This window comes from Rhinoderma darwinii, chromosome 4 (genome assembly GCF_050947455.1).
Source record: "Rhinoderma darwinii isolate aRhiDar2 chromosome 4, aRhiDar2.hap1, whole genome shotgun sequence".
Taxonomy (NCBI): Eukaryota; Metazoa; Chordata; class Amphibia; order Anura; family Rhinodermatidae; genus Rhinoderma; species Rhinoderma darwinii.
In genome coordinates this window covers 102,438,717-102,461,173 of record NC_134690.1, presented here as the reverse complement: position 1 = coordinate 102,461,173, position 22,457 = coordinate 102,438,717, and the positions used below count along the sequence as shown (strand labels likewise).

At 38.0% G+C, this 22,457-nt stretch overlaps 1 protein-coding gene across 2 annotated transcripts in view; it reads left to right on the top strand.

Annotated features, from left to right (window-relative positions):
* The window catches only part of CLSTN2 (calsyntenin 2), an 828,679-nt gene that overhangs the window by 47,305 nt on the left and 758,917 nt on the right, over positions 1-22,457 (top strand). The gene's annotated exons all lie outside the window — the stretch shown is intronic.

Genomic DNA, 22,457 nt, shown 5'->3' with positions numbered 1-22,457 from the left:
AGGCAAAGCGGACAAAAATCTCAGCCAAAATGTATAATTACAGAAAATTTTACCTGTACCTACACAAAGGATTTATGAAGTGTCACTTGTAGCATGGGTCTTCTGAGAGTGTAACAATTTTTCAGAGGTTTAGGTAATACGTTTGGTAATCACTGGGCTAAGAAAAGCTCAGAAAACGTGTAATAGAAAATTAGAGGTGAACTGAAAGATAAGACATATTTATTTCATTTAAAGATGAATCCGAGTTCAAACTTCACGCTTTCTGCACAGGCTGGTCATTCTCATTGGAGGGTGCAACACCCCCACTCATCAGGTCAAGATAAAGTTAGTGCATTACCCAGATTATTATTACAATTCATTACAAGGAAGATTAGATATTGATTTCAAAGATAATCACAGTTGAACCTGTGACTTCCAATGAAGCTAAATTATTTGCAATAGTAGGCACTTGCTTTTGGCTCTTATTATAATTGAAAACTTTCTGTATAAGGTACATTCCAATAACAGCTATGCATCATGTCATAGTTTCTTTGATAATCTTCCTACTGCCATTCCTTTATCATCAAGCGTCTGCTATCATTGGAAGCATTGCTTATGAATGTGAAATATGACAACACCAATAACATGTAATGCAGAGGTAGGGGACAGATGACATTTTAGTGATTATCTACTCTCCAATCACATCAGTCACAGCCTGTATTCTACAACAGCTTGGATTATGCCTATGGGGTAGCTGAGTCAGGCTGGTATTAAACAGTCTATGCCAACTAGCAATTTCAGGACCCTGTGGCTTCTCTTTTCCCACATATAAGTGGAGCAATTCCAAAAAAGTATACATCTACATTTTAGGGAATTAGATCCTCTTTAAAGTGAACTAACACATATCTCTAAGTAGAATATGCTATTGATAAGTAAAGGGGTGATGAAATGCATTTTGAAAAATATATATTTTAAAAAGGTTTTGTTCAATTACGTGTGAAATATGCCTCTCAGCCAATAGGGAGATTGGACTGCAGAGCTGCCTTAAAGCTGCCCAAACATGTTACCAACATCCTCTGCGCTGGTGACTTTATTGCCTCATAGAGGCCTCGCCGTAGTCTCACGATAACACAGGACCCTGGCATACAAGATTCCACGATCTTGCAATAACGTGGGCAATGTTCGTTTAAGGAAACATTTGTCCCTGGACAGAGGATGCTAGAAATGTGTCGGAGCAGCCTGGTAGAAACTCTAATTTCACCAGCTTATTGGACAATTTTTTTTTTTTTTAAAGGCTACTTTAAAATGTTTTCTTTCCCGTCTATTAAATAATAGTATTTTCTGCTTAATGAAAGGTCCTCTTTAAGTACACAAATATTAAAGAAAGAAGAAGACTCTGTAAATAGCCTCTGTCCACTGATAATTCTTGAAAGTATCCACTGAACGTTGAGCTCATAGAAGTCAGAAAGCATGATTGGATATGTTGGTAATAATTTCTGGCTCTCGACAATTGTTATTATAGAATCAACTTGTATTAATGGATATTGCAGCGTCAATACTCGTTTACAGTATGTGCACTTCTATGATTATTTTCTACATGACCAACTTTACACAATATCGATCCTACTGAAACATAGCTGCGGGCACTGAACACTTTGTTGCTTCTCAGTGATCAACAGAACTTAAGGTTTGGTTTGTGGAAATGGCTAAAATATATACACATGCCTCAGAATTATGGTATGTTCACACGGCCTATTTACGGACGTAATTCAGGCGTTTTACGCCTTGAATTACGCCTGAAAAGACGGCTCCATTACGCCTGCAAACATATACCCATTCATTTCAATGGCTTTTACGATGTACTGTGCAGACGAGGTATATTTTTAGGCGTCGCTGTGAAAAGACGGCGCGTAAAAAGATGCCCGCCTCAAAGAAGTGCATGTCACTTCTTGGGACGTAATTGGAGCAGTTTTTCATTGACTCCATTGAAAAACAGATCCAATTACGTCCGTAATGGACGCCGCGAAAAACGCGTGCACTTGCAAAAACGTCTGAAATTCAGGAGCTGTTTTCGCCTGAAAACAGCTCCGTAATTTCAGACGTAATTTGTTAAGACGTGTGAACATACCCTGAGGCTGGATTCACACGAGCATGTTACGTCCGTAAAGGACGGAACGTATTTCAGCCGCAAGTCCCGGACCGAACAAACTATTTATTATTTAGCTATTTATTTTTAAAAACTTCCCTGGGGATGGTCACATTGGAGACACAACTTTCCTTATGGCATGTTATGGACATGTTATAGATTACAGTCTGAATGAATTGATGGTCTACAGCCTCCTCCCCCAGAAAATAGTGAATAACAGGGGAAATATATACCGAGCTTATCTGTCTGTATAGTGTTATTATCCTGCATATCTAGGACTCCAGTAATACAACCGAGCTGTCAATATATTCCTCGGCTACTGCTGATACTGGCCCAGTCTGCACAGTAAAGCTGACAAATGAGCTGCAGGAAACAGGGAGTCAGCATGATGTGGCTGCTCAAATGGCCAGTGTGAAAATTGTAACTTTTCAAGATTTTTTTTATATTGAAATAGACATAAAAAATAAACAAAATCAACATAAATAAAATATATATGTTTATAATAAAAACCATATTTGAAAATATATCATTTTCTGATGATACATTCCCTTTAAAGCTTATTTTATTGTACAATGTTTAGGACCCGTATACATCAGCGTTGCCCTTCTGTTGAGGGGTTCCGTCGCAGGTTTCCATCGCGTCAACCCCTCAGCGGAAAGGCAAATGGAAACCTTAGGTTCCGTTTGCATCACCATTGATCTCAATGGTGACGGAAACGTTGCTAAAGGTTTCCGTTTGTCACCGTTGTGACGGGGTTCCGTTGTTTTGACGGAATCAATAGTGCAGTCGACTTATCCCAATGTTTCCTGTTGCGATCTTTTTTGTTCATTAACTTTTCCATAGTGTCTTGATATATCTTGGGGCAGCATGATTCCTTGTGCAATTTTATTATTCTGCCTTGTGTTTGTGGTAAGGGCCTAAACAAGCCTGTATAGCATAGAACAGAAGTCTTTTGCATGCAGCTATAGTCAATTTGCTGAAATGACAGTTTGACATAAAATGTTAAGGGTTGCTAGGCACATTAATCCATTATTGCAGAATACATGGAGGATGGAAGAACAGAAAGATTTAGCAAAGGTATATAATAATAATAATAATAATAATAATAATAATTATTATTATTATTATTATTGTTATTTTACTATGTTTATTATATTGAGGTACTAACAATACATAGAAATAAATAACATTATTTGACATTATTCAGATTGTGCGGCGTGATGTTAGTCTACAGGTATAGTTCATCTTTAATGTCAGACTTTTGCAAATATTTAAACTTCCTGCCTGACCGGATCCTAAATTGTGCACCTTCTTGTTTACTACTTGCTTAGGGACAGGTATTTCTAAACATTGTATTTGCCAATATTCGTGTTATTTATTGTGTGCTCCAACTTTCAACCATTCTCCAATGTGTAAAAATATATGATTATGTCTTTCCAGCTGACATTTATTGATCTTGTATTGTTTTACATTCTATGGAAAGGGTTATGTGTGTGTTCTATACAGAGATAAATTATTGTTTGTATTCTTCCTTTAGTAAATGAGTTTGCTGAAGATTCAAGCTCGGTAGGTTGTAATATACACACTCTAGAAATACTATAAGCTGTTCTTGACACAATATGATTTGCCCAGCAATGAATGCTGTAGATTTACTGGTGAGCTCTACTTCGGATGACCATCAATATTTCAAAAGAATAATTATTCATATTTATTTAAAACAGCATCTTAATTTGACTTTTGTATTTTTTCTTATAGAGGTTGTCTGATTTATAAAAACCCATTGTCAAATACCCAAGTAGGTTATCCAGAGTTAATAGAGAAGTCACAAAGTAAATTTTTCACTCTGGAAGGACCATCTCTTCCATGGGAATTGTATAATGCTTAATTTTTACTACGGTGGCGCTAAAAAGGAATTAATCACCTTGGAGGTCCCTAGACTTGTTTTAATTGATGAAATTAACTAACCATTATTTTAGTTTTATGTATGAGAATCTTAAGTACAATTGATGCATGCTTACCCCTTAATGACCGGGCCTGAAAAGACCTTAAAGAGGCTCTGTCACCAGATTCTGCAACCCCTATCTGCTATTGCAGCAGATCGGCGCTGCAATGTAGATAAGAGTAACGTTTTTATTTTTAAAAAACGAGCATTTTTGGCCAAGTTATGACCATTTTCGTATTTATGCAAATGAGGCTTGCAAAAGTACAACTGGGCGTGTTGAAAAGTAAAAGTACAACTGGGCGTGTATTATGTGCGTACATCGGGGCGTGTTTACTACTATTACTAGCTGGGCGTTGTGTATAGAAGTGTCATCCACTTCTCTTCACAACGCCCAGCTTCTGGCAGTGCAGCACTGTGACGTCACTCACAGGTCCTGCATCGTGTCGGCACCAGAGGCTACAGATGATTCTGCAGCAGCATCAGCAGGTAAGTAGCTACATCGACTTACCTGCAAACGCCGATGCTGCTGCAGAATCATCTGTAGCCTCTGGTGCCGACACGATGCAGGACCTGTGAGTGACGTCACAGATCTGCACTGCCAGAAGCTGGGCGTTGTGAAGAGAAGTGGATGACACTTCTATACACAACGCCCAGCTAGTAATAGTAGTAAACACACCCCGATGTACGCACATAATACACGCCCAGTTGTACTTTTACTTTTCAACACGCCCAGTTGTACTTTTGCAAGCCTCATTTGCATAAATACGAAAATGGTCATAACTTGGCCAAAAATGCTCGTTTTTTAAAAATAAAAACGTTACTGTAATCTACATTGCAGCGCCTATCTGCTGCAATAGCAGATAGGGGTTGCAAAATCTGGTGACAGAGCCTCTTTAATGACCAGCTCAATTTTTCTGTTTTTGACTCTCTGCGTTTCAGCAGCCATAACTTTTTTATTTTTTCATTGACGTGGCTGTATGAGGCCTTGTTTTATGCAAGATAAATAGTATTTTTTTTTTTCCCACAGTTTGGGGCTCAAAAAAATTTTTTTTTACGGCGTGAATATAGGAAAAAGCGATTCTCGGAATAGTTTTTTTTGTTTCTTTTTTATCCCGTTCACGTTTCACGCTAAATAACCCATTAGATTAATTCTTCAGGTCATTACGATCGTGTAGATACCTTATATGCGTAGGTTTTTTGTTTTTATTTAGTGTAGGGGCAATAAAATGTATTTAATGCAAAATAAAGACTCTTTTTGGGACTTTTTTTATTCATTTATTTGTTTTGTTACTTTTTTTTTTAATCCCATCAAGGGATAACTTTATTTTTTACTTGTAATGTATTAGCATACTTCTGTACGCTAATACATTACACTGTGTCACTATGACACAGGCTGCTGATCGGGCAGCACATAGTGTGCCCGAACAGCAGGCACACGGAACAGACAGCCCTGGGGTCCTTTGTAGGTCCCCAGGGCTGACTGTAGAGGGATTCCCCAGTGTTTGATCGCATCACTGGAATCCCGGTGATGCGATCAAAGAGGGGAATTCCCTTTGATCATGCCGCGGTCACGGACCGCGTTAATCAAAGGGTTAAACAGCTGGGGTCCGAATATTTGCCGACCCCAGCTGTGTTCAGGAGACTGCTCTAAGATCAGGAGCTGTTAGTAACAGCTCCTGCTTAGAGGATGAGTGCTCACACGAGCGCTCATCAGCCTGATCTGCAGCGACGCCAAAAGACGTCTCTGTAGATTAAGCACCCGCATCGCCTGACGTCAAAAGACAGTGGGCGGTCGGGAAGGTGTTAAAACAATTGCAATGGTCAACTAAGACCAAATTAACATGAGAATTGTTCATTTTATTCTGTTCAGCACTAATATGATGAAGAATAGAAGCACCACTTCGTAAATAGCTATTTAACTATGTTTTAGAAATGTATTCAACTATCATTTTATATATATATATATATATATATATATATATATATATATATAAAAAGAAAATTTGCAGCACTCCAATATTAAAAAAGTGGTGGTTTATTCACTCCAGATACAACAGCAACGTATCAATCCTACAATACGATCTTTATCAAGCCTGATATATATATATATATATATGTATATATATATATATATGTATATATATATATATATATATATATGTATATATATATATATATATATATATATATATATATATATATATATATATATTAATAGAAAAAAGCAGCACTCAAAGATAAATTCCAAAATGGATATGGGTGCCCAGCAGATAATCCTGATCAAAGGGTAATGAATGTATATAGAAAGAAATCCCGCAGCACTTCGGTATGGCAAATAAAGGTGATTTATTTCAAACAACAAAACAGGATGCAACGTTTATGTTCAACCTTAGGTTAGTTTTTCAAGCATGAATTACATATACATGAATATATATATATTTATTGTGACACACCTCTTAGTCATTGAATTCAGGTGTTTCAGTCATATTGCCACAGGTGTATAAAATCAAACAACAATAAAGGGTCGTTCTAAAGAGCTCACTCAATGATACGAAGATCACGTAAAGTTACAGACCAGGGTCGCTGAGTGATGAGGCGCATAGTACATAAAAGTTGCCAACGCTCTGCTGACTCAATAATTAGAAAGTTTCAAACCTCCTCTTGCATTAACATCTACACAATAGCTGTGCCCTGCGAGCTTCATGGCATGGGTTTCCAAGACTGAGCATCTGCATTCAAGCCTTACATCACCAAACACAATACCAAGTGTTGGATGGAGTGGTGTAAAGCACGCCACCACTGGATTCTGTGGAGTGATGAATCTGTATAGTATGGTGGATGAAGGTTAATACTATGGGGTTATTTTTCATGGGTTTGCCTAGACCCTTTAGTTCCAGTAAAGGGAAATCTTAATGCTTCAGCATGCCAAGACATTTTGGACAATTGTAATCTTCCAACTTTGTGGGAACAGTTTGGGGAAGGCCCTTTTCTGTTCCAGCATGACTGTGCCCTAGTGCACAAAGCAAAGTCCATAAAGGCATGGTTGGGTGAGTTTGGTGTGGAAGAACTTGACTGGCCGCACAGAGCCCTGACCTCAACCCCATCGTACAACTTTTGAATGAACTATAATGGCGATTGCGAGCCAAGCCCTCTCGTCCATCATCACTGTCTGACTTCACAAATGCTCTTCTGGATGAATTCCCAGAAGAGTTGATGCTGTTTTAGCTGCAAAGGAGGGACCAACTCCATATTAATTTCTATGGATTTAGAATTGGATTTCATAAAATCTTCTGTCTATATAGAGATATACACACATAAGCTTTGCTTGTGCATTTGCTTACAAAGAAACCATGCAAGGTAATTATGTAAAGTGGTTGTATTTAATCATAGTGTATTTTCTATTTTATTTTTCTTCTCTGTAAATAATTATATTGAAAAATTTTACTAATTACCCATTAACTGAACTTTTTAAAAATAATCCGATATACAGTTCCTCTCTATAGACAACATTTCTTCATGCCCCAATTACGCCATACCTTTGGGTACCATATTTACAACTAACCATAGTGTGGATTGGGTAAGCTTCAATGCATACATGAATGATCATATTTTCTGTTTTATCTCCTTTCGACGAGCCCTGAATTAAAAGTATCTAATAAAATGATCATTACAGGGAACCCATTTCCAGGGTAGACCCAATTTAGACTAGCCCTAATACAGTTAACATTATTATAATATATAAATAAGCTTGCCAGGCAGAGAATTTCCTGTAATTAACAGTTTTGTTTTTTTGTCTTTAAACTGTGAACTAAATTCTATACTTCCTAAATGGATGTCTGGCCACACAGATATATCACTGACCCTTGTAATTTTCCCATTAGCAGATGAATAAGATGGTCTTCACACACATAGTCCTAAGTTAGGGACTTGAGTATTTGCAGCAAGTTTCCCAGAGAACTCTCCTGTGCAGTGAAGCATGGGTGCAGCAGATGGATTTTCTAAGTCAGCAGGCTAAATGTAACCGCTGTGCAGTTTACATCTTAAATGTCTTTCTTTACAGCTCAGAACACGTATTATATGGACCTTGCCCCTTAATGATTCAGAATCAGGAATTAACCTAACAGAACTGTCTAAGGACTTAGTACATCTCTTTATAACAGAATGGATAAGACGTTCCATGCTAATTCAAGAACTGAAAATTTTATGTCATGGAAAAGCCAAGGAAGGAGAAACAAACAAAACACAATGATGTCGTCATTAATATATTTTCTTTGTGTATAGGTTTTTGTGTTTAGGTTCAGGGATAGACGATGGATGTCTTATTAGGTACATAATAGTATCCCTGTCCTTCATTGACATATTATGTTATGCTAATCTTTAAGCTGTCACCTGCAATGAATGGTAGTAAATGGTCAGAATATATCAATAGACTAATGCAGTCGTCAGGAAAAAATGGAGTACAGCCCTCTCCCCTCGACAGCAGGGAGTGACAGGTGTCTTGACTACATGTATAGTATATCGTGTTGCTATCCAGGCCTTAACAGGACCTCCACGAATACGATAGAGCTGTATTTTAATCCCTCGCCCCTTAATGATAATGAGTTGACTTTGCTAATCTGTTCCAGTCTACTCAGCAAAACTGCAAAAAGTGTCAAAACAGGAAATGTTGGCCTTTACATTAACCCCTTAATGCAATAAGTGATTTTATTGTGCAAGCGCTGCAAAACAAAAAATAAAGATAAACAAATGGTATCGCCGTAATTATATCGACCCGCAGAATAAAGTAAAATGGTAATTTATAGCCAAGGGTGAACAGCATAAAAAAAACAAAAAAAAACGTTGTCAGAATTGATGGTTTTTGGTCACCTTGCTTTCCAAAAAATGGAATAAAAAGTGATCGAAAAAAATCGCATGTACCCCAAAATGGTACCAATGAAAACTACAGATTGTCCCGCAACAAATAAGCCCTCACAGAGCTCCGGTGAATAAAAAATAAAGAAGTTCTGGCTCTCAGAACACGGCGAAGCAAAATGTGCAGTGTTCCAAAAGCAGATAAGATTGGGCACCATTTCAGTGCGACCCCGGCCACACATCTATGAATTATTATTTATTTACCCCATTATTATACCCTCTTATTATACCCTGATGTGCTCCGCACAGCCTACTTATGCCCTCCACATTATAAACTGAAATACCAGAAAAACCCCAAACAGAACTACTACCAAGCAAAATCTGCGCTCCAAATGCCACTCCCTCCCTTCTAAGCCCTACAGCGTGCCCAATTAGCAGTTTACGCCCACAGATCTGGCATCACCACACCCGGAAGAACCTGGTTAATATTTTATGAGGTATTTGTCTTCAGTGGCACAAACTGGGCACAACATATTGTGCACTAAAATGGCATATCAATGGAAAATCTTAATTTTCACTCTGCACCATCCGCTGCGCATTAACCCCTTCGCGCACCATGGCATAGCATGTCGTGATGTGAGGGGTGATGTATGGAGTGTCTCACTCGCTGAGCCCGCGCCATACGCCGCCGGTGTCAGATGTGTATTAGAGCTGACACCCAGGACTAACGGACAGGAACAGCGATCGCGCTTTTACAGGAGCCTGTAAACATGACAATATACTGCGATACATTAGTATTGCAATGTATTGTACCAGCTATCTACTGATTGCTGGTTCAAGTCCTCTAGGGGGACTAAGAAAATGTGTAAAAACCAAAGTAAATAGTTATTATTAGTGAAAAAAATTTAATTAATATTTAAAGTCCCCAAAAAAACCTTTTCACATTTTTTCTCTAAAGTAATGTAAAAAATAAACAAAATTGGTATTGCTGCGTCCTTAAAAGTCAGAACTATTACAATATACCATTATTTATCTCGCATGGTGAATGCCGTGAAAAATAAAAGAATTTAAAACTGAAAATCGCAATTTTTTTGGTCACCTTGGCTTTACCAAAAAATTTTATAAAAAGTGCTCAAAAAGTTGTATGTACCAAAAAATGGTACCAATAAAAATTAAAGCTCGTCCCGCAAAACATAAGCCTCAGAACACTCTATTGACGGAAAAATAAAAAAGTTATGCCTCTTGGAAGGCGGGGAGGGAAAAGCGAAAAAGAAAAGCAAAAAATGGTTCAGTCTGGAAAGGGTTAATTACTTTCTAATAAAAAACAATTTATGACCACGTGTGGGGTCTTGCCGTACTTGGGAGAAATTGCTTTTTCCATCTTTGTCCTTTGTGAAATTGAAAAAAGTCAGCATTTTAGTGAAAATAATGTTGATATTCATTTTCATGGCCTAATTCTAATAAATTCTGCAGAGGACCTGTGGGGTCAAAATGCTCACTATTCCAATAGATCGATTCCTTAAGTAGTGTAGTTTCCCAAATGGGGTCACTTTTGGGGAGTTTACACTGTTTTGGCCTCTCAGGGGCTTTGCAAATGCGATATGGCACCCGAAAATCATTTCAGCTAAATTTCCCCTTCAAAAGCCAAATAGCGCTCCTTCCCTTCTAAGCCCCGCTGTGGGTCCAAACAGCAGTTTATTACCACATATGGCGTATTTCCATAATCTGGAGAAATTGTTTTACAAATGTTGGGGTGCTTTTTTGCCTTTATTCCTTGTAAACATTAATAATGGCTAAGTTTTTTCAGAAAAAAAGTAGATTTTTACGTTTACAGACTAATTCCAATGAATTCAGAAAAACAACGGTGGGGTCAAAATGCTAACTTTACCCCTAGAAAAATTCCTTGAGGGGTGTAGTTTCCAAAATGGGGTAATTTTTTGGGGTCTTTACTGTTTTGGCCCCACAAGACCTATTCAAACCTAACATGGTGCCTAAAATATATTCTAAAAAAAAGGAGGCCCCAAAATCCACTAGGTGCTCCTTTGATTCTGAGGCTGGTGTTTCAGTCTATTAGCACACTAGAGCCACATGTGGGATATTTCTAGGCAGTAAATATTGAGTTGTATTTCTCGGGTACAACCTTCTGTGGTACGGATTTTTTTTTATTACAAATACATTTTTTGGGGAAAAAATGAAATTCGTAAATTTGACCTTTAAACACTTTCTGAATGCTGTTGAGGGGTGCAGTTTTGAAAATGGGGTGATTTATGGGAACTTTCTAATATATAAGGCCCTCAAAGCCACTTCAGAACTGAACTGGTCCCTGAAAAAATAGTTTTTGGAATTTTTTTTTAAAATATGAGAAATAGGCTGTGAAAGTTCTAAGCCTTGTAATGTCCTAGAAAAATAAAAGTATTTTCAAAAAACGATGCAAACATAAAGTAGACATATGGGAAATGTAAACTAGTAACTATTTTGTGTGGTATTACTATCTGTTTTACAAGCAGATACCTTTAAATTTAGAAAAATGCACATTTTTGCAAATTTTCTCTTGCTGTTTTTTACAAATAAATATCGAATTTATTGGCCAAATTTTTTCACTAACAGAAAGTACAATATGTCACGAGAAAACAATCTCAGAATCACTTGGATAGGTAAAAGCATTCCCAAGTTATTACCACATAAAGTGACACGTCACATTGGATTAATCAGCTTCATCCTGAAGGCCAAAACAGGTTCAGTCCTGAAGGGGTTAATGGGATATATTCAGATTTGTTTTATTTTTTTATTTTTTAATTAGAAAAAGTATCTATGGGATAGAGAAAAATTGTATATGTGCCGCAAAGGGAGCCTACAGGCCCCAGCGTGTGAATCCAGACATTCAAATTGCATATGCGTGACTATGATAGAATTACAGGCTTTACAACATATGCCATAACTACAGTATAAGTGAAAATGCAATAATAATAATAATAATAATAATAAGGCATCATGCTTTATATTATGTACAAGTTTTCTTTTACAAACAGTGGTTTGACAGTGTATTGTCTGCAAAGAATTTGCAGGGCAGAGTGGGGGAATTGAGCTTTGTTGTGTCAATTTCTGATTACTACAACTTTGCTAGTAACCACTGGAGCTCTTAAAACCGTTCTAAATTGTAAGTTCCAGTGGGGCTCCAATAAATAAAATGTAGTTTTTGTCAATACTCAAAATCTTCATTATTAGAATTGTACGGAATCATAATACTGTAAACATAGAAATCTATGGCCCATACTGTGCCTTTGTGTGCCGATTTTATACAGAAGTTCATATGATATTCAAAAGGACAAAAATTGAGCTATTTTCCATTGGATGCCATATTATGGAGGTGTTTTCTAGAAGCACAGCTCTAATCTTTTGCATTGTGTATGACAGGAGTATAACAAGGTTTTTGCCTATAAAGCTAAATGTGACCAGCTACAAATATTACTATATATAGGGTGGAAATTTGATACACAACATAGAGAAAAAAAGGTTGCATTTTTTAGAAAGAGAGGCCCTAGGCGAAGATCCATCCCAATTAGCATTAGGTACTTGCTACAGAAAATGTATCACTTGTCATATATAAATGACCCCCATTCTCAGTCATGAAATATCTGCTTTTCGTTAATTTAAATCACCAATCTAGTCTAAAACATCTGCCTTACTCAGCTTTTACTGCCAGACTGTAAATAGAAAAAAGACTAGAAGTGATAAAAGCATTAAAGTGATAGAACCGGTTGAAATAATTTGGACAAAGGTCAACCCCTCTAGAGGTCAGTGCTGATGTCTACTTTAGTGATGAAGTACTCTGTCATTCTTATTGTTCGAAAAGAGAATCCTTCACCAGATTGTCAATATTATTTCATGAATACATGGTGTCATTTCTCCTGGGTACTTTGCTTTCTCCTTAGCAGTGTTCTCTTATATGCCACAGATACATGCAGAGCAGGCTGCCCAGGATCAGGAGTCTCTATATAGAGAGACCAACTTCCTTACAAACCACAATGGAAATTTTCACCTCTTTATGACCATGCTCAATCTCAGGCAGAACGTGGAATATGTATAGGGAAATGGTCTAGGAAAGAGAGAGAGAGCAGAGAAGAAATTGCTCTGATCCCTGTAGATTGTGGCCAAACATGCATATGGACATATGTGGCGGTAGTCGAAGTGAGGGGGACATTATTTCTTTATAATATCCAGACAGCTACATAGCCTAGAGCTCATAAATACAGTACGAAAATTCACTAGTTTGTTTCAAAAACCCATCTCTTAGCCATTATACAGGCAATTAGCATAGAAGAGGTAGAAAAAAACTGAACATTCTATGAATACCCATTAACATTGGCCTAAGTAAGTCACTGAATTCCCATAAAAGTGAGTGCCAGCCACCCATTCCCCCATTTATCCACTGTTGTTGTTCCAGGTGCCCATTTAGTGTCTGTATTCCAGGAGTCTCCTTCAGTTCCTGTCCCAGATGTCGTTTGTGTCTGCCTCATGTGCCCACTTTGTTCCTTACATTGTCTACATAGTTCCTTGTGCCCACATAGTGCTAAACAGTGTTCATACAGTTCCATACTTTGTACATGTAATAAAGTACCCATATAGTTAGTCGTATATTTTGTCCACATAGTGCCAGTGCCCATACAGCGTCATACTGTTTCTACATTTTGTCTAGCTCAGTAGTTATAGACCTGTGTGCCCACAATCCCTTCCAACACAAAGTTTCTACCAATTACTCAGATTTCTCTTTCCTGCGCTCTTGGAATAGCCATCTACTTTGCATGGGAGTTATGCTGTTCTCTGTAGGCCACAGTCAGTAAAGCTAGTAATGTCTCATTGACATAACTAGTTTTAATGTACAGGTATCTCAATTCTCGTGATAAATACTGAAGGGGGTACTCTAGGTGTTTTTTTTTTTACATTAAATTAAACTACAAAAGTTTTATCAAATAAATGAATAAAGCCATTTTGAAAAAAAGATGTCAAAAGTGACAAGTACACTTTGAACTAACAATTGTCTGGAGATTGAGTGAAGTACTGGCTTACCTGTCCTAGCTATGACAGCGCTGACATCACACAATCTTGCAGAGATACTTCTTCCTACCCATATACACATATTAAGAAGACACTGCTTCTGTAGGCAGCAAATGAATTTAATAACAACACTTTGGAAGAAAATTATTCTTGAAGCAATGATTGGAAGATGACTGATTATAGCTGATGAAGAATGCTGTCAGATAATCAGAACACGGCAGGATGGCACTTTCGTTGTTCAGACTGGCTTTGAGAGACACAAATAGGTACTTAAAACATGAACAGTACAGAAGCAATATATTCTATCACTATAGTAACTTGGCCAGAGGTAACCTAGTGTTAATCCAAGTGGGAACACAGAGAGCTAATATAGTACTATTGGATTTTCACAGGAGGAAAAACAGATAAATTCATATTCATTGAATCAATGGGCACATTGTCAAGAAGTACAACTACACAACCAACCCCACCATAAGAATTGTACTAGTTGAAGTTATCTAACACTTCATAACTCAAAAAAAATCAAAGAATTTTGCTAATTGAATAATAAAACAAAAAAAGCAAAAAGAAAAAAAGATTTAAGGTTGGTGGTGGCAATTGGACCAAAAAATGTGGGGGTTCTCTCCCTAGTGGCGGTATCATATAATGCTTGGATATCTTACTCTGAACATAAACATTAGATAACTGTTACCAGATGTCAACAGGATCTGACAACAATCTAGGAAGCAGCGGTTATATTGTATTTGAGAATGTTATGTTTAGCTACTGCCTAAAAAATGTAAAAAGTGCCCTTTAGCGTAGAAGATGAAAGTGTCCTGATGCCTTATTCTACTTCATTCATGCACTATGAGCGATATCTTGTGGATATGCCATAAAGGTCTAAGATGGGAACACCCCTCTAACTCAAGTGAGTACCCGTTCCCTCTAAAAAGCTGCCTTGCTTCTTCAGTAAACTAAACACAGTTCCTGTACGATGGGAGGGGGGGGCCGCGGCCTAATGTATATATTCAGCTTATTACATTCTTCTCTCATTGAGCAATACTGTAGGGTTTACGGAGTTAGGAAATATTTGATCAGTGCAGAAAAGTAGCACATTAGAGAGCATCGGGCCCGGCTTGATTCTAGACAATGTTTATTCTAAAATAAAATAGTCTGCAGTAGACGGAGGGTAGGCCCTTCAAATTAATTCCTCTGTTGTGCCTAAGGGACCCTAGTCCGGCACTGATCACTACTCTTCACTAATTCTCTCTCAGGGGCCAGACACCCATCGGAATGTCTTCAGGTGCTGCCTGACTTTTGTCTAGTTTACTTTTCACAGGGAAAACTTCCTTGTTATATCTAATGCATAAGACAAAGTTTTTACATTAAAAAAAATTATAACAAATATTTGTTTAATTTAGTTTTCATTATTTTTGTAAACTTAGTCAAATTTATCAATGTAGTTTGTTTTACTCCACGTATGCAAGGCAATATACGTGTCATCAAAATCCAGTTGCCAGTGACTTTAATGTGCAGGAAAGAGCTATTTGTTGTTTTATGCCGGCACATTAATCTAGTTCATAGAGGAGTATAATGTATAATTAAAAGGTCAATACTGTCTGTGTTTAGATGAGCATTGTGCCTCTTTTGTCTTGTAAAGTTCTCGTCTATTTCATTGCTTCCATCTACTCTCCCTTTTATGTGAAATAATTTGCTGCTCATTTCATTTTATTTGTATGGGAGGATATCACAGGGTCCAATAGCTTAAAATCCCTTTAACGAAAAATGAGAGCCTAGAGATATCAATTGTGTTGCTTTGGAAATGTAATGTGATATTTTTTTTTATAGCTCCTAAGTAATGACTGAATTAGGCTTGAGGGTATCTTTAGGAAAAATAACGGAATATATATACAGTAATAGGAGATCCAAGAAGACTGTTTTAACACTTTTATTCAGAAATATTAAGAGGTGGTGCAATGACACGCTGATATCCACTGAATATTATGCTTGGATTGCTTCAAGCTATTGTTCTTTTTTAATTTTGCAAAGACGCTCTTTAATGAACATGTAATTGGAATCTTTAATTAAAGCTGAGTATTGGGTAAATATAGAATCATTTGCATATATTTTACAATCCCTTGTATTCAGCAGTGTATTCATGGTGGTTCATTTACTGTGCAATACATGCATTGGTTGTAGGTACTAGGTCTAATATTCCGTTTGGTCTCAGCTCAATGCACTAGCCGTGATATGGAAGGATGCCAGTGCACAAATGACTATACAGAAGGAGTTTAAAGGAAACATTTAACTTTGGCCACAACACATAAGTTAACTACCTGCTACGACTACCACTTTATAGAGATAATCCTGGTTAGTTCAAGTTAATATAAAACATAGAATATATACACTACAGGTGAGTAGGTAAACCAAGCTATCCTTTATTCTTCCAATTAAAGTAGAAGTACCGTACAGTATTTTTTTGATTATACGGATCCATAATACAGCACCCATAGAAGTCTGTAGGACCTTATTTTACCTATGCATGGCTCTGATATCATACAGAAGCATACGGAGGGTTTATCTGTCAGATACAAGCAAAATAAAAAAAATGGCATTCTCCATTGGATGCCATATTATGGAGAAACTCTTCTTTAGTAGCATTGCTTCTCCAGAACTATATTTCCGTAATATGATGAGAATTATATAAGAACTATATACTGGTACAGAGTGATTGCAGCTCAGTAGTACGCAGGCACCCCATGTGCATCCGTACAGACTCTGCCGTCTGCATGAGGCCTGAGTCTTAAAATGAAATATAGTATTATTATTAGTATTATTATTATTATTATTATTATTATTATTATTATTATTGCACACACCTACAGTAACATCCCACAAGGTATTGGGTTCTTCCAATGGAAATACAAAAATCCAAGAAAAACAAATAAATGTGGAGGTCTGCAGAAAATGTAAGAACATTACAGTGGATGGAACAACGAAGACATATAAAAAAGAGGGGAAATAGAAATGCTTGGAGCTATTTTAATACGATACTTATTTCATAATGATGTATTTGCATTTATCTCTATGTTGTAGACCCATGAATCAGAGAAGAGCAATGCAGAGCGTCTCTCGGTTTTGCTCAGCGGTAGTATATATAACTGTAGCTATAAAGTCATACACTTTGATTTGTTCCTGTAGGAAAGGTTATTACTGTTCATAGATCTATCCTTCTCTAATGTGAATACACTCCCTTGAGGTGAATTGATACAATGTGAGCATTTGGAACAGCCTGGTTGTTTAAGAGAAATGTCATTGATTTGTAAGGTCTAACTTGCGAGCGCAGGACAAAGCTCTTGTGTTATAAAAGGACATATTTCAAGACCATGCTGCTGTTAGCAGGGGGTGACAAGCTATGTCATTGCTTTACAAAAAGAAAAAGGAGAAAAAGGAAGGAAAAATGGATTGCAGCCCCTGGGCAATCCAGTGAGAATCTAAAGCTTGTGATCTATCAAAGTCTCTCCCGCTTTAATAAATTATATCATACATCTCTCCCATCATCTCCTCTTTGTTATTTTATGAAGTCAGTGTATTGTGTATGTCAGGAAACATTTGGGCAGGCCACCAAGGCCTTTGCCATTGAAGGCTGGCATCATAAGGCAAAGCAACTTATAGGTTAATGCAGTACATTATAGGTGTATGAATGCAACTTGAAGTGGTTGGCCCACAACCCTTGCTCATATGCAATATAAGGGCATACTTACATCACAGTGAGGGGTGCCCACTCAGGACTGCCTTCTACTATGTGGAGCGGAGCACCTGCAAGGACATGAGGATGAACCAGCAGCTTCCAGCAGCAGTACAACTGTCCATCAGCTCATTGACAGTGGAGCTGCCAGATGAGAGTGGGTTGTGTTGATGGGGCATATATCAGAAGAGATATAAAATAACCTTTTAGTGTACATGTAAAATGTGACAACCAGTTTTTTAATTTTTCTTGAATGTTGAGTCATGATTGCATGTATAAGGGTATGTTCACACAAGGTCATTACGTCCGTAATTGACGGACGTATTTCGGCCGCAAGTACTGGACCAAACACAGTGCAGGGAGCCGGGCTCCTAGCATCATAGTTATGTACGACGCTAAGAGTCCCTGCCTCTCCATGGAACTACTGTCCCGTACTGAAAACATGATTACAGTACGGGACAGTTGTCCGGCAGCGAGGCAGGGACTCCTAGCGTCGTACATAACTATGATGCTAGGAGCCCGGCTCCCTGCACTGTGTTCGGTCCGGTACTTGCGGCCAAAATACGTCCGTCAATTATGGACGTAATGACCTCGTGTGAACATACCCTTAGTCCGAAGCCTGAAGCTGCACTGCTGCAAAGTACCCACGAGAAAATATGTCACTTCTTGGTTCTGTCCAGTTCAGTGATTGTGTTGATCTGAATGTCCATTCACATTAATATTCACAGATATACTGTACACACATAACTGCCACTTTCTATGAAGCGTAGTCCGATAAAAAAATATTTCTATATATAAAAACTATTTAAAAAAAATTGTAATAGAAGAAAAAGCATTTCATATATACATAACTGGTAAGTCTATTTTTAGTCATTTGTATTATGGATTTTGATTTACACACGCAGTGATACAGTTTATATTAGACTATGTAGACTCAAGCAGTATAGCATTCTTACAGCTGCAGTGCTCACGAGTACAAAATCAAGTTATAGTTAGCAGTAAATGTTACCAGGATTTTAAGACTAATATATTCAATACAAAATGGCTCTTATTTAATAACGTTTCCCCATTCAGGGTTGCCAAGCGCAGTTTCAGTTTTTTACTGACAACTGTGGTAAATATTACGGACTGGTAACATTTTTTACGGACGCTTTACCATATCAAAAGGTGTTTAGAAACGACATGATTTTTTTTATTGCAAATAGCAAGTCATACTACTGTAGTAGATCTATTAATTCTAAATTGCAATTGTTTTTGTATATCTGGGAATAATAGTAATAATTGTAACAATAATAGTATTACTATGAGAATGATTGTGGTAATAGGACTATCAATGCTAAATGAGCATTTTATAAACTACAGTTAGGGTATGTGCACACACACTAATTACGTCCGTAATTGACGGACGTATTTCGGCCGCAAGTACCGGACCGAACACAGTGCAGGGAGCCGGGCTCCTAGCATCATACTTATGTAAGATGCTAGGAGTCCCTGCCTCTCCGTGGAACTACTGTCTCGTACTGTAATCATGTTTTCAGTACGGGACAGTTGTCCTGCAGCGAGGCAGGGACTCCTAGCATCGGACATAAGTATGATGCTAGGAGCCCGGCTCCCTGCACTGTGTTCGGTCCGGTACTTGCGGCCGAAATACGTCTGTCAATTACGGACGTAATTAGTGTGTGTGCACATACCCTAATACTTATTGTACTATTAGGGTATGTTCACACGGCCAAATTTCAGACGTATACGAGGCGTATTATGCCTCGTTTTACGTCTGAAAATAGGGCTACAATACGTCGGCAAACATCTGCCCATTCAAACGACGACGCGTAAAAATACAGCCTCGTCAAAAGAAGTGCAGGACACTTCTTTGGACGTTAATGGAGCTGTTTTCTCATAGACTCCAATGAAAACAGCTCCAAAAACGGACGTAAAAAACGCCGCGAAAACGGCGCGAAAACGCCGCGAAAAATGCGAGTTGGTAAAAAAACGTCTGAAAAGCAGGGTCTGTTTTCCCTTGAAAACAGCTCTGGATTTTCAGACGTTTTTGTTGACTACGTGTGAACATACCCTCACAACTACCACCACCATTAAGCTCAACATAATCTTTAATGGTTGAAAATACTGTTCTTCTTTACCCAATAATAATAGTAGTAGTACTACAGCACAATTAGTGCTACTATTGTAATGGTCTTTTAGTATACAAGTACTAATAGTACTACCAGGTGCGGACTGAGAGTGGTCTGGACCTTGGCACCCATCTGTCAGAGACATGACACCTATTTAATTGGAAATCATGTTACATAAATAATAATTTGGAAATTTTTCACATAAACAGTGATAGCCACATTGCCCCATAACAGTGACAGCCACAGTGCCCCTCGTAAACAGTAATAGTCACAGTGCTACCTATAAACAGTTATGACCACATTGCCCCTCATGAAGAGTGTTAAGACCTATGCTAGCTGTTGCCCTACCCCTACTGTGCCTGCAACTTGCACATTTCAAATAGGCAAAGTCGTGAGGTGGCAGGTGAAAGCAGAAAATAGTGCAGAAGAGAAGTCTAAGAGGAGAGTATTCTAAGGTCAGTAGGATCAAATATCATTGGCTGAGAAAATAATTGTATCACCCTCCTCTAGGGAATGCCCTCTCTTCCTTGGCATTCCCCTGCCCTCTAAAATCGTGACAGGCTCAGACTGGTCCCTTGTTTTCGCTGTTCATCCTGGAGGATGGCACATACATAGTGCATACTTTAAAGAATCGTTAAAAAATTCACGGGCAAAGTTTTTTTCTGCCCGACGATACGGGCAGCAGAGAAAACAACCTGTTTTTGCGAACAGTGCAAATTTACGGTCAGTTGCCAACCACGTCCCCATTTAAGAGCAGTAACTATATTGAATAAGTCTCCACAACTTGTAATACAAAAATATATTCTGAAATAAAATGAGCATGAATTTATCATAATGAAATATCAAGGAGGCAGAAGTGAATTTTTATTATTATTATTATTATTATTATTATTATTATACTCAGTCAACGGTACCAACAGCCTCCCTATTTTTAGGTGGAGTTACAGATATATTGTAGGGTACATTATCATAAAGTTGACATTTAGTACAGTAGCATGATCCTTTACTTGGCAATAGACAGAGTGGCGATTGTATAAGAAATGGAATTGTAAATCACATCTAATTATACATAAGCAGTGATACAGTATATTTGTATACAGTGATGTGGACGGTAAGGGCTAGTCACAAGCTAGCAGTCTAATAAATGTCCGAAATAGCAGAGTATTTGCTGTGCTCAATAGTATAGTATTAACAGAATGACAACCCCTTTCTTTATGCCATATTAGGATATATGGATGTCATGGGGGACCTTCGCTCAAGACCCCCCTCAAATTGCCAGAGCAGGGGCCTTCTCACAAAGAGTGGTTCTCACTCTGGCAGATCCATCACATACATGTATTGTACCATCAGCCTTTCCTTTGGTCGCTACTGGGGGAATGTATGGTTGGCTTTAGTTTTGTATTGGCCCTCTTTTTTTATGAGAACCACCCTTCTCGAAGACTATCTTACTTCAATTTTTGGGTGATCGCCTCAAACAGGTTTCACTATATTCCACCTCTGAGTGATATCAATATATCTGTATTTCTCTTTGTCTTGGTTCTTAAAGGGAACCTGTCACCAGCATTTTAGCTATAAAGCCAGCAATACCTGGTGAAAGTGGGTGAAAAATCATTGTCATCTAAGCTATAAATATGTTCTAAGTAAGTTCTGTACCTTTAGTATTCAGTTTTTCAGTGGTCCCACACCGTATGCAATGAGCAGAAAAGAGTCAAATCTTCATCTGAAAAGAGTCAGATTTTCATTCCTCCAGTGTCTCAGAGTGGACTCCACCTCCTTCTTTTTGATTGACAGCTCCTTAGCCAGTCAGGGCCGGACAGGTTCCGGCGGTGCGCGGGGTTAAGAAGCTGCGTCGCAGAGGGGAAACTAATTACCATAAAAGGCGGGAAGAGTTTAAACGACTACATTTACTGACAGAGGAGGACTTCAGGAAAGAAGAGAACAGGAACGAACTCTGCACAGCTGCGGCCATTGAGGGGTCAGGCGAGTTTGACAGGTAAGATGTTGATGACAGGATCCCTTTAACATCCAGTTGCAGAATAAGTTGTTCTGCTCGATTAAAGCTTCCGTAAATGTTGTGATGTCTTCCAATAATGTAAGTGCGCAGGTGTAGCTATATACTGTAGATCATCTCTATATTTTACTTGTACTATAAATCCCTCTTAATAAAGTACAGTACATCAAAACACATCTGCTGTGCCATTATGGCATGTTTTACTACATGTAATTAGAGGTACAGCCATATGTCGGTTTTATAAAGCATTCACAACCTGCTTGTTTTCTTCCAGATACAATGTCGCTTTTTAAGTTATTTAACATCATCTGAATTGTCTGTGAAGCCTTTATTTTAACCTGTTCACCAAATAAGTAAGACAAACCCACAAAACCTTATTAGAGCCCTAATAAATCTAATTGAATCAGACTACATACCACCAAAACAAAACCTGAACTAATACGACTACTATGCTTTTCAGAGGCGTCACTTGAATCACATGGGCCCCAATGCAAAAGCTGTAACAAGGCCCCCCACCTACCATGTACTATTGATAATACTGGTGTCTTCTTAGGTGGTAAAGGGGTCTTTGGGCCTCTTCAGGCACAAGGATAGAGGTGTGACTGGTACCTCTGCAC